Genomic DNA, 7,163 nt, shown 5'->3' with positions numbered 1-7,163 from the left:
TTTCTGGTTGCTCGTTGAGAACCAATGGATATTGTGATTATCATTGATACCTTCAGTTGCCAATAGAGAACTGTTGTGGTCATGATTATCAATGGATGCTTTTTAGTTGCTCATAGAGATTTGATGCTCTTATTGTGGATTATCTTTTGGTATTTTTCTAGTACCTTGTATGGGACTGTGGTGATTTTGTGATTTATGATTCCATGAGCCTAGGGTAGGTTATCTACTTGTAGTGTCAGGAAGTGGCTTGCAATGGGGATCGGGGCCCTAAGTGGCTGCCAGGGTAACTCATTGTAAGTTTAATAAGTGAAAATATTACACCTAATACTAACTTAAGTGAACCTAATAAGATAATTTCTTGTTCTCGCCCATGCCTCGAGTGCTAGTACAGACTAGGATGGGAGTAGAGAGAATGCTTGGTTGTGACCTTGCATTCCGTAAAATGCCTCATCAGTACAATAGGATACTAGTGGCTGCATAGGGATCACTAGGGGGCTGGGGTCTATTGAGAGACTACCAGGGTAACTCTAGCGTGATCCATGCGATGACACTTTCCCGCTTACATAGTAGGTTTCCTACATGTCTTGTGTGCCTCTGGGATTAGATGTTGGTTTGTGTTGGAACCTTTGAGTTAGTATACTTTTAGGATTCATTGACTTAGTATTTGTGCTATGTGATTAATAGCCTATTTAGGACTTGAGATTATCTCCTCAACGCGGTGGGAGTGGACCATTTGGGTTCCACGCAATCAGGTGGTAGTGCTTTTTCCACTCTTACAATTTGAGATATGTCTAAGACACCATGGCTGATGCATTCTTGTTGGCATTTACCTTCATTTTGTTCTTGGATTATGATGGTGGACATGTATCCTTATATTGATGATTAGCATATGATAGATGATGTTATTTACTTATCTTATGCTTTATTTGCATGATTAGATTTCTGATGCATATGTTGTAGCATGTTAGATTTCTTTCTGCATATGATGTAGTATGTTTTAGGAGTGACATTCCTACTATGATAATACCGATGATCTCTTTGGTAACCTACAACGTTATGCATGGAGGGATGGCTAGGGCCCACGATGGTCTAATGATACTATTACAGTTGGGAGGAATTGTGCACTTAGTTAGTTATGTTTATGATGTATAGTCATCTTTTATGATGGATGTTTATATCTTCTATGATGATGTATTATGTATGAAATTTGGTTTCATTTACTTTATTTCCACACATGTATATTCTTTTAAGCCTTTCATACCCTGTGGCATGTACAACAAATGATTGAGCATTCTGAAATGTAATTTACTAAGGGACATTTGGAACGAAGTAAATTGTTTAAGAACGTTGGACTTTTCATTATTATGTCATGTGGATGTGGTATTAGATGGAATTAATATTAGTTAATTAAAAGTGATTCAACATTAAGAGATCCTTAAGGAATGTAACCTATTATGTATGTCTATGTATACTTTCAGTTGACTGTTTGTTATAGCTTCCACTTCTATGTGTATGATGTGAATGGTTTAACTTTCATGTTTCAAAAAAAAAATGTAACCAACTTAGTGAAACTTTAGGCTAATTCTTTTGGATCCCTTGGTGGGGCGTTACATTTGGTATCAGAGCTTAAGTTTCTACATTGGGGGCTCTGGGTATATTGGATCAAAATAAGGACTTTGAACTATTGTGTGTATCTCTTTCGAACTTGAAACTAGGTGAACTAAAACAAAATCTAAAAATTGTTACTTGCATATGTTTCACACTCCAACACTTTTCTTTCAAAACTGAAAATTCCACTTAATCCTAAACATAGGCAAAACTGAATTTGAGCTTAGTCTATTTGCAAAACTTGTGCCTTTTATGCTATATAGTAGCATGCTTTATGGTTGTAACGGTATTTTGTATCTTGTATATTGTTGTAGGATGGTATCTAGGACAAGGTCTTTTGTTAGAGGCTATGGTAGAGGCCATGGAAGAGGTCGTGGTCATGGTAGAACTATCAGTGTCCATGAGTCTATTCATGGGGGGCCTGCTCATGAAGAGAGCGGGGGAGAGCATGCTAGTGAGTAGCAGGAAGAGAGCCTTAGAGAGAACCAACCTGAGTCTGAGGAGGTTAACTTGAGACAGATGATGCAAACCATTCTCGATTGCCTACCTCTTGTTCATGATCAACATAGAGCACATCAGTCAGAACATGAGCATAGATCCAGGTCTAGGAGCCCTCAGAAGGATTGACATAGATCCATTGTATCTACTTAGATGAAGGACCTTTTGAGATCCAAGGTCAAGCCCTTTAACGGGAAGGGTTTTGCATATGTGGTTGAACAATGGCTTATTTCCCTTGACAGGATTTTTTCCATGCAGGACTTTGAAAATAATGTTAAGGAAAGATTCGCCATTACCAATCTAGAGAATTTTGGGGCCACTTGGTGGACAATTGAGTAAAAGAAGTTGGGCATAGATATGAACAGTGTCACTTGGGAGCTATTCTTAGAGAGTTTTCATGAGTGATTTCTACTAGAGGAATGGAAGCAGCAAAGAGTAGATGAGTTCCATAACCTTAGGTAATATTCTATGACTGTAACAGAGCATGAGCACAAATTCTACAAGCTCATGTCCTTTTTAGGATTCAGTGACAACTCAGCTCAATTGACACAACACTTCATTAGAGGTTTGAACAATCGTATAATTGGGGGTGTCAAGGTATTTGAGCCTAAAACCCTCAAGGATGCGATATGACGAGCCATCCTTGTAGAAAAAAGTGTCAACCTTGGATAGGGAGGTTTTGTGGGAGTACTTGCAGCATCAAGATCTAAGGCCAACCATAACTTAGGTGGAAATAAGAAGCCTCCTTTTCCTAAGGGGAAATAGTATCAGCAACAATCTCAGTGGACACAGTAGCAGAAGGGATTGTACCCTCAAGCTCAAGGTGGTGGCAAAGGTTCTAAGTCCAAGAACAACCACAATGCTTGGTGCAATAAATGAAATCAGCACACTTGGCCCACACAAAGTAGTCAGTCTTTTGTTAGTAGGGATAGCCATCAGTAGTCAAATGCACCACCTATAGGGAGAGGTGCTAGCAAAAGTACAAGATTTTTTACATGTGGCCAGGTTGGACATTTTGTAGCACACTATCCACAATGAGCACCTTAGTATTTAGGCCCTAGGCCAACAACATTAGAGCCTACAGTTGGAGATGTAGGTAGAGCCCATAGAGTGTTTGTAGCGATAGATCATTGTCAAAAAGATCATCAGGGAATAGTAGTTGAAACCATAGGAGCTATTCAAGGTACACCTCTTTCAGTGTTGTTTGATTTAGGTGCTATAGATTCATTTATTTCTCCATCTATAGTTGCTAAGTGTAAGCAAGATACAGTGAAGCAAGATCATGGTTGGCAAGTGGAACTAGCCTCAAGCATTAATGTCTCCATAGATTCTATAGTTCATAAGTGTGGGCTTAACATAGGAGGATTTGATACTATAGTTGACCTTCGAGTTATACCTCTTGGTTCCTATGATGTGGTTTTAGGAATGGATTGGCTTGGCTCTTATAGAGCTAGTATAGACTGCAGGAAGAAGATTATTATGTGTCAGGATAACCAAGGGAAGGATGTGAAGATTGTTGGGATACCAAGGCCTATATCTCTATGAATGATTTATGCTATGCAATTGAAGCAAAGTTTCCATAAGGGATGTCAGATATTTTTTGTTATGGTAAATGAGCTTGATGAGAAGATCCTGTGAGGAAGACTTTAGATCACCCAATTTTACAGGAGTATGCAGATGTTTTTTCGAGTGAGATTTTGGGCATGCCCCCAAAGAGGGACATCAATTTTAGTATTGATCTGATTCCAGGAGTAGAGCCTATCTCTAAAGCTCCTGATCATATGACTACACAAGAATTGGGTGAGTTACATCTTCAGCTAGAGGAACTTTTGGCCAAAGGGAGCATTCAACCTAGTGTGTCACCATGGGGAGCTCCAATGCTCTTTATAAAAAAAGAAAGATGGTTCTTTGTGCCTTTGTATTTATTATAGACAATTGAATAAGGTGACAATAAATAACAGGTATCCTCTACCAAGGATCGATGACTTATTTGATAAAATCAAGGGAGCTACAATATTTTCCAAGATCAACCTTAAGTTAGGGTACCACCAGCTTCGCATTAAGCAAGCTGACATTCACAAGACCACCTTCCAAACTCACTATAGACACTATGAGTTCATAGTGGTACCTTTTGGGCTGACTAATGCTCCATCAATTTTTATGAGTTTGATGAATGGGGTGTTTCAATCTTATCTTGACAGGTTTGTACTTGTGTTCCTTGATGATATATTGATATATTCTAAGTCTCAGAAGGAGCACGAGGAACACCTACAGTTGGTTTTACAGTGCTTGAGAGACAATCAGCTTTATTCCAATGCAGCTAAGTGTGAATTCTTCAAATCAGAGATTTAGTACTTAGGGCACGTCATATCAGGTGATGGTATTTTTGTAGATCCTACAAAGATCCAAGCAATAGTAGATTGGCCTACACTGACCAATGTGTCAAAGATTCATAGTTTCATGGGTCTAGTTGGTTATTATCGTAGATTTGTCCAAAACTTCTCCAGAAAAGCACATCCTATCACTTCCCTTCAAAGGAAAGGAAAGAAGTTCATATGGAGAGAGAAATGCGAGGAAGCATGTCAAAAGCTCAAGGAGCTTTTGACCAGTGCACTAATCTTAGTAGTATCTGATCCAAAAGGTGAATTCATGGTATGTACAGATGCTTCCCTCAAAGGGATTGGAGTGATTTTGATGAAAAATGGATGGGTGATTGTGTATGAATCATGCAAGCTCAAGGATCATGAGCTATATTATCCTAAACATTATCTTGAGTTAGCAGTGGTAGTTCATGCTTTGACAAGGTGGAGACATTTCTTTTTGGGGTATAGATTCGAGCTACATAGTGATCATCGCAATCTTTAGTACATTTTCACTCAGCCTAATTTGAATGTTCGCCAGAGGCGATGGATGGAATTTCTATGTGAGTATAAATTTTAGGTAAAGTACATTCAAGGAAAGGAGAATGTGGTGGCAGATGTTTTAAGTCACAAGAGACATGTGATATCATCTATGACTCTTAGTGTTGATTTGAGGAGTCAAATTTTTCAGGCACTTCCTATAGATTCTTGGTACCAGGAGGTGTGCAAAGAAATAGATTTAGGAAGACCTTTGGAGGGTAAGTTTTTAGGCTATGTCCTAGATTTAGATAGTCTTTTGAGACATTTAGGAAGGATTTATGTGCCATTACTGGATGAGCTTCACACCTTGATTCTAGCAGAGGCTTGTCGTGCACCTTACTCAGCACATCCAGGTGTCAAGAAGATGCATGTTGATTTACAATGTTTATTCTATTGGTCTAGGATGAAGCATAACATTGCTGATTATGTGGCTAGGTGTCTTGAGTTTTAAAGAGTCAAGGCAGAACACCAATATCCAGTAGGACTCTTGCAACCAAATCTCATTCCTTCATGGAAATGGGACATCATCTCTATGGACTTCATAGTAGGATTATCTATGACTACTCATCGCCATTGATGCTATCATAGTCACCGTTGATCGATTGACTAAGGTGGCTCATTTTTCACCAATCAGGTCTTCCTACATGACAACTTCTATAGCTAATGTCTTCATGCATGATGTCATGCCAAAAAACTTGAAGGCAAAAACACACACAAATTTTATTTTTTTTGAATTAATAATTAAACATGCTCTAGGTTTGAAATGATTGATAATAGTTTTAGTACAGGTTCTCTACATTACGTCTTAAGATTATAAAACATGAAGATGATTACATCATTAATATTTTGAAACTTTTGTTATAAGATTTATATTGGTAAACTTATGTTCTTAGATTTCTTATACAACATTATAATTAAAATCATTTAAATTAAAAAGTGTAGATGACAAGAGTTAGTTGGGTCGAAATATCTAAGCAATTAGAATCTACTTTTAAACTTGTTTTAGTTAGCCAATAATCTTAAAATTAAACTAAATAATGCTCAAAATTTAAACTAGCTAACTATCTTATGAAATTTACACTAAAAGAAATAATTTTTAAAAAAAATAAATTAACATTAATAAAAAAAACAACTAAACTTTAACTAATCAAATTAAAAACTTAACCAATTAACGTTTAACTATATACCTATTTAATTACTAAACATTGATTTTAACTAAATAATAAAGAAAACTTTATTTAAAACCTAATTAGAAACCTAATCTTACTAAACTAAACTTTAAAATGAACTCACTAAATTATCAACAAATAACAAAATATATAACTCTTAAAATTTTAGTAAGTTAAACTAACTACTAAAATAAGCTAACCTTTCTAACAATACTACACTAACAAAAAAAAAAAAAACATTTTTAAACTAACTATTATTATCAAACAATAAAAAGAATCTTAACATAACATACACTAAAACTTAAACTAACATAAAAACAATGTATCAAAATTCAATCTTTTAAAACAAAATAAAAAATTATATATGAAAGATAAAGTTCCTAACTAACTAATATTAACTAAACATAAATTTAAAACTAAACTAATCTATACTTACCTTCTAACATACAATAACTATCACTACTAAATAATAAAAATGAAACTACATACTACCCAACATACGTGGTCACATCATAATTCCAAATGATATGTGCAGCACATATATTTAAATCTCCAACAGTACTCTCTTCCTAGCCCTACCTGTGCCATATTTCCAACTAGGCGTGGGTGGGGAAAGAGGATTTAATTTATGTTCACTGCCCAAGACATGGACAAGACATTGGGAAAGATTTCCTTTCATTGAGTCTACTTAAAACTTTCACCCTCCTCATTAATGGTCGCCTTATGCTAAATCTGCTGCCACATTTTTTTTTTCAACATGACTTAGAGAAAAATGAATATATGAGGCATGATAAGACATCCCCAACTACTTTCTTTTTGTGAGTTTGAAAGTTGCGAATACCAAAGTAAGGAGAAGGTTTGATGTGATCCCAAGGTGATGTCACTATATTGACTTGAGCAAACTTATGTAAGATACTCTCCATTCGACCTGGGAGCATGGAGTAAGATGTGACCACTTCACATCATTAAATTAATGGTTTTAGATTTA

Source organism: Cupressus sempervirens, chromosome 5 (genome assembly GCF_028749045.1).
Source record: "Cupressus sempervirens isolate cs-2001-9-10 chromosome 5, ASM2874904v1, whole genome shotgun sequence".
Taxonomy (NCBI): Eukaryota; Viridiplantae; Streptophyta; class Pinopsida; order Cupressales; family Cupressaceae; genus Cupressus; species Cupressus sempervirens.
The sequence above is the reverse complement of the archived record's forward strand: the minus strand, read 5'-3'. Positions refer to the sequence as shown.